The 10,970-nt window shown below is 43.0% G+C and overlaps 1 protein-coding gene and 1 pseudogene across 3 annotated transcripts in view; both read left to right on the top strand.

The window, feature by feature from the left end:
- Positions 1-1,677: 1,677 nt before the first annotated feature.
- Positions 1,678-10,694, top strand: LOC140211721 (sialidase-2-like; annotated as a pseudogene).
- LOC140211722 (sialidase-2-like) overlaps positions 7,376-10,970 on the top strand; it is a 34,215-nt gene continuing 30,620 nt past the window's right edge. Inside the window, exon 1 of one of the 3 annotated variants that reach the window (XM_072281816.1) lies at positions 7,376-7,462. The gene's annotated coding sequence lies outside the window, so the exon portion shown is untranslated. The remainder of the gene's footprint in view (positions 7,463-10,970) is intronic. The other 2 variants (XM_072281815.1, XM_072281814.1) reach the window with 2 other exon arrangements.

The following is a 10,970-nucleotide window of genomic DNA, read 5'->3' as shown; positions in this document are numbered from 1 at the left end:
GGGCAGAAAGCACACTGTGATTCAGAGAGTACTTCTTGAGCCAGAGGAATAAGCCGGTTGACAAGGATACGTACAAACACTTAGCCAGTTGTCGACAGGAGGGAGATGCTTCTGTAATTGCCATGAGCTGCCTCATCTCCCTTCTAGAGTATGGTCACTATTGGAGCATCCCTGAGGTCTGAGGGTAGTTGCTCCTTTTGCTCAGACCATCAGGAGCAAGATGCAGGAGTGGCAGTTCACCTTCCTTAAGGATCTCTGCTGGGATCCCATCAGAACCAGTGGCATTGTTCATTTCAGTCTCCCATTAGCATTATGGTCCTCTTTCACACTGGGAGGTTCCCCCATATCTTCTCTCACAGGTCTCTGGAGGACTTGGTTAGTAACCTCTGGTTCAACAATGCAGCTGCAGTTCCTAAAAGTGCCCCCTCCATCGATTGTTGATATCCTGCCAATCCTTTAGCAATTTCTTCCTGCCCTTTCCGCAGGGGATTTAATCTGCAGTAACAAGGACCAGAGGGTATTGGAGAATACTGGGGTCTGTTTAAATCTTCAAAAACATCCTTGGGTACAGGTCCAGCATACATCAGGATTGGTCTGATATAATGACATGGAGACAGGTTTGTTCTGTCTCCAGGAAAAGGAAAGCCTTTTGTGCCTGGCAGTCTGATTTGGTGGCACTGCGGAAGCCTCTCGTATTACCAGAATCTGCCAGGCTCTGGATTTCCAGTATATCAAGAATTCTTTAGCTCTTTCACCGAGTTGAACACTTGCCTCGGCTCGGGAGTAGGCCTCTCTTTTGGCCATGCTGTTAATGTCATTCTGCCAGGCACAAAAGGCTTTCCTTTTCCTGGAGACAGAACAAACCTGTCTCCATGTCATTATATCAGACCAATCTTGATGTATGCTGGACCTGTACCCAAGGATGTTTTTGAAGATTTAAACAGACCCCAGTATTCTCCAATACCCTCTGGACATTCCTGTTGAAAGTTTTATCCAAATGAGGACAGAAGGTCTGATAGGTGTCAGAGTTAGTCGCCCAGTTCAAGGCCAAGAACAAGGTCAGTACCACCACTATCATGGAGCTTCTGTATGCAGATGACATCTCCATCACAGCACACTCTGACAAAGACCTCCGATGTATCCTGAATGCCATTTCCAAGGCTTACAGGGGTCCTGGTCTGAGCTATGGACAGGCTCACAATGCCGGTTTTAGTGAATTCTGGGCTGGGCCTGTGTAGGGTAACGAAACGGGTGAAACGTACGTAATTCACACCCACTGACATCGACATTGAGTTGGGGTTCACTTTACGTAGCTGGTCTGACGTTCTGTAGTAATTACGTAAGGTGCTTTAGTGCTTGAGTGTTCAGTAAAATGTGTTATGGTTTTTCTGAAACATAAAACGCCTCACTTTGTTTTACTTTAGAAAGTCCACACTCTCCCTTTTGGGTCCTGATGAAGGGTCTCGGCCTGAAACATTAACTGTTTATTTCCCTCTGTGGATGCTGCCTGACCTGCCGGGTTCTTCCAGCGGGGTGGGGGTGTGTGTGTGTGTGGTAAAGGAAACCATTTGCGATGAAGGCGGCGGACTAAAGGAGGAAATAAATCTTGGCAAACAGTCGCATCTCTTTCTTGCCAATGCATCTTTCTGGGAATTCACAGTTCAGTGAATTTCTAGTAAACAGCTCAGTATCGCAGAGGAGTGTTGTTGGCAGAAGCAGCTTGGATCCGGGGCGGTGATGGTGGGCGTTGGGTGACGGTGGTCTCACTATATAAAGAGAGGAAATTTACACTGGTGGTGACTGTATTTCTCAGCGGCCGAGACGGACGGCAGAGTTTTGGACCCGGAGACAGTTACCGACCCAGGGTAAGTGGTCATCGGTCGGAGATGGGGCGAATGGTACAACTCCTCCTGCCGCCTCCGGAGACAGTGAGAGCGAATCCAGAGATGGCTGGTGAACCGAGGGGTGGAATGCGCTGTCCCATCCTCGTCTCTGTCAGTGGACGCCCCGCCGCCTCTGAGGTGCCCGCGACCAGCGGCACTGAGCAGTGGTTCTCAGGCTCAGCCTTAGCGACCCCCGTCTCTCAGAGCACAAAGCGGCACCAGTCTGTTCTCCCATCCCTATACCCTGGACACTTCCTGTCACTTTCCCTCTTCCACCCTCTACTTTCTGCACAATCTCCACAAATCCCAACCATTTTTTTCGACTGCCTGTGATCCTTCACTTTCGTCGGAAGGAAGGGTGCCTGTGAATGAGAGAAGCACTGAAGAGGAACTGGCAGACTGGACAAGAGGCATCGGGATTTTTTGTGAATGTTGTGTACCTGATGCAATGCCGGGGTCTTACTGGTTTATAGAAAGTTGTATATACAGTAGGTAAGCCCCAAATTATCGGAGTGTTGCAAGGACGTGGCTGGGGACGAACCCAAGTGCAGGACACAAATATTGAGGCAGAGTCGTTAGGCGTAGCACCACCGCGAACGGCGAGCCGATATCCAGGAGACAATCTGAAGCTTAGAACTAACAGTTCTCAGGAATAGGAAACAAGGTTTACTCTCACAAGAGTCGACCAACGAACTGGCAGCTTCCTGCTGTGGTCACAGGGTTTTTATCCTGCAGTTTGATGGGAAGCAAGTGCGTGTAGTTAGTGGTACCTGGGAATGATTGGAATCTAAATGAGGTGATCGAGGCCCAAATGTTGAGGCAAATGGCAAGGTGGGGGATTGCCAGAAGGGACCATGACACGGAGGAAGTGCGGGCTGGATAGTACGGGTTGGAAAGACGTAGCCGATTGAGTACTATTGGGATCGCTTCTTTACTCTCAGTTGATTACTACAGTAATTAGATTAATGACCCGGAGGATGGAACAAAATGTGAAGTTCCAAGCTTGCCAATGACCTGGAAATAAGCAGAGGCACTATTTGGTGATGAGGACTTAGTGGATCTACAAAAGGATAGATTGAGTGGCTGGGAGAAAAGAGGTGGTGTAGATAAATGTGGGAAGTGTGAACAATCAGAGGATGGATTATTATCAAAATGCAGAGGGACTGCGGATGAGTGAAGTTGAGAGGGTCTGAGTGTTTCAGTACATTCATCACAAAAAGCTAACAGGAAGGTGCAAATGGTAGCTCAGATGGCAAATTATATTTTAGCCAATGTTGTAGGGGATTGGTGTTCAAACACCAGGCCTTTTTAAATAGTTGTACAGGATGAGGCCATGCATCAAACAGTTTTACTGCCTTACTTGAAAAGCATTTAGTAGCAATACAAGTATTCCAAAGGAGATTCAGCAGGTGAATTTCTGGGATGAGAAGGTTGTCCTAACATGAGTATAGATGCCCACTGACAACACAAAATAGGCCAACTGGTCTGATGTTGCTACTAATTTGTGTTTTCATTCCACATACAGCTGCCCTTGCTTTTTCCAGACCTCCTTGATAAGCCTCTTGAGTTCTGCTGAGGGTGACATTGAAGAGGGTGAGTCATTTGAAGATGACTAGAGTCTCTGTCATTATTATTAAGAATGTGGAAGATTCTGCATCATCTTCTTTATTGTCATCTCCTAAGACATTAATATTCAGCAGATCAACAAGCAAGAAGAGAGCACTTCTGACACTGTAGCATTCCCTCAGTGGTGTGCTGAAGTGTTGATAGTCTGAACATGCAACCCACAGCCTCTTATTTAGAAATATGAATGCACAAACTAATTTGATGACTGCTAATCATTAAACAAAAAACTCAGTGTTGATCCAATAGAAGTTATTTATTGGTCTGGCATTAAATCAATACTCTTCATTGCAATTGGCTCTTTGAGAGGAAAGGATTAAAAGGTCAGATTTGACATAGTTACTTTGAACATGGAAAAAGTCAAGGAAAATTCAAACTATTCAAATAACTGAAAGGGAAGAATTCCTTAGTGTGTGGAGGAGGGCAGGGCAGGGGACAAGCTGAATTGCTCTTAATAGTGCTCCTATGATCTAGATAGGCCAAATGCCTGGGCTCCTCTCTTATTCAGTGTGTACAGTTCAAAACCAAGATTCAGAAGTAATGTTGAGTAACTTTCTCCTTCAGCAGAGGAATTGGTACCTTTTATATAACTACAAAATCTTCTACTTTTCTACCAAGATGGCTTGTTCAGATTCTTTGCACAAAAGCGATCTGTTCAAGAAAAAGTGTGGATTTCGAATTCCTGCACTGCTCCACATTCCAGACTCAAACATACTTCTGGCCTTTGCGGAGAGCAGATACGGCCTCAAAGATGAAAGTGCTGACGTGTTGTACCTGCAATGCGGCGAATATGATAAATCTTCAAAAGATTTTCAGGTAAACTAGAAGTAGAAATCCGAGCAAGTAAGCAAATGCTGATGAAGCAAATGTGACTATACTTAAAAATACAACCAAACTGAACAAACTGTTAACACTAGTATGGTTTCATCTACCATCTTGTGTATGTTGATTCGGTTACAGTGACTGTGTGTATTACTCTGCAACTCACTCAAAATTACTTTCTTTGTAAAGTGTTCATACGTACCACATGTCAATCTTAAACATAGCTTGTGAATTGTCCTCACTGCAGAGAATATGCGGAGGAATATACTCTTCCTTATTTTGGGAGAGATAAGACTTCTACAATTGAATTCATCTACCCTGTCTATTGTCCACTTGCAGGAGACAGCTTCCTTCCTGTCTCAGGCTTTGGACTTGGAAGCTGCTGGCACTACAATACTAAGAAAAAAATCTCAGCTTTTCCCAGTTAGCATTAACTTCCACTTCGTGTATCTTGACTGTTTGACTGTGGGTGTAACTGGCAAGATCTTCCTTTTGTTTCTCTCCATAATTACTCATTAGAACATGCTGGGAATTATTTTCATGAAGTATTGCAACCTCTTTGGGGAAGGTTCTCCACAGAATTTTCCAGGAAATAGCCACTAATGAAGGAATGACAATATATTCCCACCTCTGGCAGTCTGAGACTTGGTGGGGGGTGGGGGGAACGCGGAGAACTGGTGGCATTTCCTTCAGCTGCAACCTTTGTAATTTTAGTTGATGTTGGGTTTGGGAGGTGCTGACAAAATGATCATATGATATAGGCTGGAATACAGAGGGTTAGGGAAGCTGCTTTGCACTGAATGATGTTCTACTGCTGTTCAAACTATAGTAAGAGTATGTAATCACTTTGTTGACCTGTGATTTGGGGAGTCATGAGGTGAATTGGCATATTACCAGTCAGATCAGCAACAGTATTTGAGTGGTTGGTCTGAATGAATTTCTGGTCAACGGTTATTCCTCGGGATGAGCTGGTGATTGAATGACAAGGGAAGAGTGTTTAGCATGATCTTATTGAATGGCAGGGCAGGCTCGATGGGCCAGATGGCCTACTCCTGCTCCTATTTCTTATGTTCTCTCTTGATAATGATCTTTACCCATCATTGTTACTCAAGTGGCATAAACATTACTTGGTATTTAATAGCCTACACCTAGCTTTTATTCACGTCTTGCTGCATGCTGGGATAAGATGTTTTCTTTTCTGCATTGTTGTGAATGAATTTAACTACTGCATAGTGAAATCATCAATTCATATCTCCACTTATGACCATATGGAGTGAGGAGTGGACGGGAAAACAAGCATCTTAAATGACTACTCTGAATTAACTATGCAGTAATAATTCTTGATACTGTAAAATCTTCATACATTTTAAGGTTTAATATTAATCTGTAAAAGAAGTAGTTGTAATGTTTCAGGTGGAAGATGTTGTTATTTAAAGAGCAGGTAGTCTGTAGAAGATGTACTTCCAGGAAAGATCCCTAAATTTGCAGATAAATGTGGAATAACCACAGTTTCCTTAATGGTGCTTCCTTTCATCTTGCAATTCACCTGTTTTATCAGTTAATGTCTTCAGTCTTCCACCTGTCACAGATTTTCCCTTTCATTCACAATTTGCTCCATCCTAAAAGACGCTCCATCTCCAATTATTCCCAGTTTTGTTCAAAGGTCATCTTATGAGTTGTTAATTGGGGAGGGATGTCAGATATAGATTTTTTTACACAGGTCTGGGTGTGTGGAATCACTGCAGTGAGTGGTGGGAGAGGCAGATACATTAGGAACATTTAAGAGACTCTGAAAAAGACACAAGGATGAAAGAGAAATGGAGGGTTATGTGGGAGGGAGGAGTTAAATTGATCTTACAGTAGGTTAAAAGGGCCTGTACTGTTCTATGATCTATGTGTGACAAATCTCATAGTATTCTTGAGGATACAAAGAGAACTGACCAGACACACACATTATTGTTACAAGGGCAGGCCAGAGTTTGGGTTCTCTGTCGTAGGTCATTTGCTTTGTATTTTCCCAAAGCTTTGCCACCGTCTAGAGGGCAGGTCCGATGTGTGATGAGAAATTCTCCATTTCTTTGGATGGGGAAAGATCAAATAACAGTTATGAAACCTGATTTTATTTCAGAGGAGACACCTTTTGGTACTGGGTCTACTGTCTCTGCAGTAGCTGTAGTGTGTGCTGTCTATTTAATCTCAGTAACTGGTCGTGTCAACTGAGGAACTGAATGCCATACTCCCACTCTTCAGTATTACTTCCAAAAGTATCTGAAAACTTATTGAAGCTAAACCATTAGAACAATATTATGATAAATCTACAACCTTCAAGAAAATTGTTCACTGTCACCCTCTCCGGAGCATTTGAGGAAGGGCAGCAGATGTTGGTTTTGTTATCAGGGCTGAAGGAATGTGAGAAAGCTGGTGCTTGGACACAAAGCCAGAAACTGGAGTATGATGATAACTGGGTGCATTTTTAGACTTTGATGCTTGTTTGTCCTGGGATGCTGAGAAAGTTCCCAGGCACTGAGCAAAATGCAGGAAAAGGAGTAAACGTGACTTAGGTTCAGGATGTTTCAAACTTGGGGATGGATTAAAATAAAGTAATTAATCTGCTTTTAAGAGGAGACAGATCATGCAGATTTGAACAGCTAGAATGGGGAAGGTCAATGCAAAAGATTGCTTGAAGTTAAATTATCACTGCAGATTGATCATAGTGGTTATAAATTGTTAAAGGTAAATTCCTTTCTGAAGTCGGAACTGTCTTTTTGTCGTGATTAATGTCTGCAGTGGATTGTAGGAAGTGCTGGCAAACAAACTGCAGCCATTCTAAAGTCAGTTCATTTAAAGTGGGATCAGAAGGACACACATGGCTGAGCTAAATGGGTCAACTGGCTCTCATTGTTCAGTATTTACGTCATTTAAATGAATGGAAAATACCCATGAATTTTTGACTGTTAAAATTGCTATAATTCTATTCTACCTGACTCTGTCTTGGTGTCATTTTCTCAGTGGAAGGATGCAACACCTATGAACACTGCACAACTGGAGAAGCACCGATCCATGAATCCTTGTCCCGTCTATGACGAAAAAAAGAAGACTGCCTTTCTTTTCTTCATTGCAGTCGATCGATCAAGGTCAGAGCAAGATCAAATCAAACATAGAAAGAACGCCGCACGGCTTTGTTATGTTACTAGTGTCAACAATGGACAGACGTGGAGTAACACTATAGATCTAACAGACGATTGCATGGGTGCCAAATCAATGTGTTGCATATGTGACACCGTCAAATGGGCAACATTTGCTTTGGGTCCAGGCCATGGCATTCAGCTAAAGAGTGGCCGTCTTGTTATCCCCGCCAATGCTCATGTGAAAGAGTGCATAACAAAAATCAGGGTAAGGGCTTTCACTTTCTACAGTGATGATCATGGGACGTCCTGGCATATTGGCAAATATGTATCTGGGGTGGAGTGTGGGGAATGTCAGGTGGTGTCATTGGATCAAGGCAATGTATCCAGTGAGCAGCCTTTAATATATTGCAATGCTCGGAACAATAAAGCACATAACAATCCGTATCGGGTGGAAGCCTTCAGTACTGATGGTGGAAAAACCTTCACAGAAGGGAAATTGTCAACACAGCTGGTTGAACATTCCCAAGGTTGCCATGGCAGTATCATCAGTTTTCCTGCCTCAGACATTTCAAATGTCCAAAACTATTCCGACCTTGAAAATTACCACACTCAAAAGGGAGGTCATGCTCCAAATTTTCACATTATATTGTTCTCACACATCACAAACTCCAGCCCACGGAAGGATTTAGGAATTTACCTCAGTACTTATTCTGATGATGCTTATACCCAGGCAGATACTTATCCTCCTGTTCATCTTACCTGGACAAATCCTTGGATCTTTTTCCCTCATGAAAGTGCCTACTCAGAACTGGCATTTGTTAAACTTCCTGAGGAAAGAAATCCTATTGTTACTTGTTTGTTTGAATATGGGGATAAAAACAATACGATCTCATTTTGTGTTTTTCAAATTGATGATATTATTGAGAAAACTGTAAAGAAAATGAATTAATCAGAAAGCAAACAAATTCACGATTAGCAGATGCTTTTGTTGTTGCTGCTAGCAGCTGGAATAGATTGTGATTGGGATGGCTTGGGTCCCCAATGCTTCCTCGGGCCCTTTTCACACACCTGTCCTTATAATTGTCCTGAATCATAAGTTCACATCTACAGATGTGCTGGGCTGTCTGCACCACTCTCTGCAGAGTCCTGCCATTAAGAGAGGTACAGTTCACATACCAGGCAGTGATGCAGCCAGTCAGGATGCTCTCAATTGTGCCCCTATAGAAATTTCTTAGTTTCTGGAGGCCCATACCAATCTTCTTCAACAATCTGAGGTGAAATAGGTGCTGTTGTGCATTTTCATCACACAGCTCGTGTGTACAGACCACGTGAGGTCCTCGGTGATGTGGATACCGAGGAGCTTGAAGCTGTTCACCCTCTCAACCCCAGATCCATTGATGTCAATAGGGGTTAGCCTGTCTCCATTCCCCCTGTAATCCACAACCAGCTCCTTTGTTTTGGCAACATTGAGAGAGAGAGAGAGAGAGAGGTTGTTTTCCTGACACCACTGTGTCAGAGAGTTGACTTCTTCCCTGTAGGCCACCTCGTTATTGTTTGAGATAAGGCCAAACAATGTAGTGTCATCGGCAAATTTAATTAGCAGTTTGGAGCTATGGGTGGTGTTACAGTCATGGGTATACAGGGAGTAAAGGAGGGGACTCAGTACGCAGCCCTGAGTCTCTGCTCTATTGAGAGCCAGAGGGTTGGAGGTGAGGGAGCCCACTCTTACAACCTGCTGGTGATCTGAGAGGACATCCAGGATCCAGCTGCACAAGGCAGGGTCAAGGCTGAGTTCTCTGAGCTTCTTGTTGAGCCTGGATGGAACTATGGTGTTGAATGCTGAACTGTAGTCCAAGAACCGTATTCTCACATACACATTGTACTCCAGGTGTGTAAGGACCGTGTGTAGAGCTTTGGCTACTGCATCATCTGTTCATCGGTTGTGTCGGTAGCAAATTGTAAGAGATCCAGTGTGAATGATAGCAAGCTGCAGATGTAATCCTTGACTGGCCTCTCAAAGCATTTGCTTATCATTGAGGTGATTGCGACAGGACGCCAGTTGTTCGGGGATGTTACCTCGGTCCTTTTTCGGTACAGGGACAATGGTGGATAATTTGAAGCAGGAGGGCACTCTGCACTGGGAGAGGGAGAAATTAAAAATGTCAGTAAACACACTTGCCAGTTGTGCTGCGCACATCCTGAGTACCCGCCCTGGGATGCCTTGTGACTGTCTACTCATTGGAAACATCTGCGTACCTCAGCCTCAGATGAGCAAGTAACAGGTTGTAGAAGTGGCTTTCCTCAGAGGTTCAGAGTTAGTGACATCGAACCTATAATAAAAGCAATTGAGCTCATCCGGGAGAGAGGCTGTGATGTTGGCAGCACCACAAAATTTGGTTTGAAGTCTGCGATGGTATGCAGCCCTTGGCCCAAGTCACGTGTGCTAGTCATTGTGAATCTTGACTCAGTCTTGTCCCTGTAGTGTTTCGCAGCCTTGATAGCTTTGTGCAGATCATAGCTGCTTGTTTTCAGCTCCAGCTGATCACCAGCAATGTAAGTTCAATGTTGAGCTGTAAGAATTGTATGTTAATTATATGAAATAACCTTGTGGCAGGTTAATTAAATCAAAAGAATTTTGTAATGCTCGCTAGCTTTGAAATGAAAATGCAGATATAACCACAAAAGCACTTTTATTCAATGTAAACAATCACAAGCACAACAGCTTGTCAGATTCCACCTGCTGATACCAGAGAACACATGGAAAATTTCCGCATTCTCTATTAATGCCAGAGGTAGAGGACAGCAGTCAGCCTGCTAATATCTTGCTAAAAAATAAATAAATTTAATAAGGGAGTTCATGTATAGAAACAATAAGCTTTTAATAATCTTTTATTGAAAAAGATCACTCTCGAAATAGAGATACACTGTTATGACTTTTTTTTTAGAGTTTTTCATGAATCAAAACATTGCATTCTTAAGAGCAAAAGCTTACTACAGTGTTCAGTTGTTAATGGTGCAAAGTTGGGTTTGGTTTCTCCAATGTAAAGGTGGTTCCTTCAAATTGTGCTGATGTTTAAAGCACAAACTCTAATATCTACACCAACTGAAAGTTGTGTTCATGATGACAGTGGGAGTCAGCCTGTGAAGCTCATTGATACTGTGCTTGCTGCATTATTTTTCACTGTCACAGTCCAATGGCAATTTGGTATTTATCTGTATTAAAACACATTCTGCTGAAGTTTTGTGTTTCCCTTTACCTTTTGTAAACCCAACTACTGCAGTGAGTAATAAACATTTGACTTGCAACATCGTAGACCCTGTCTTTACAGAACTCAATAGAAAACACAATTAAGAAATGCTGAAATTTAAGAGCCCTTATCCAGGTCCAATGTATTATAGATCTTACCCCATTTCACATTGTCTTTGTTTAAGATCCACAATAAGTGCTGGATTGTGTTAAAATCTGACAGTGCTTTAGCTATTTTAGCCTGAATTTCATATTTAAGATGAAATA

This window comes from Mobula birostris, chromosome 17, assembly GCF_030028105.1.
Source record: "Mobula birostris isolate sMobBir1 chromosome 17, sMobBir1.hap1, whole genome shotgun sequence".
Taxonomy (NCBI): Eukaryota; Metazoa; Chordata; class Chondrichthyes; order Myliobatiformes; family Myliobatidae; genus Mobula; species Mobula birostris.
The sequence above is the reverse complement of the archived record's forward strand: the minus strand, read 5'-3'. Positions and strand labels throughout refer to the sequence as shown.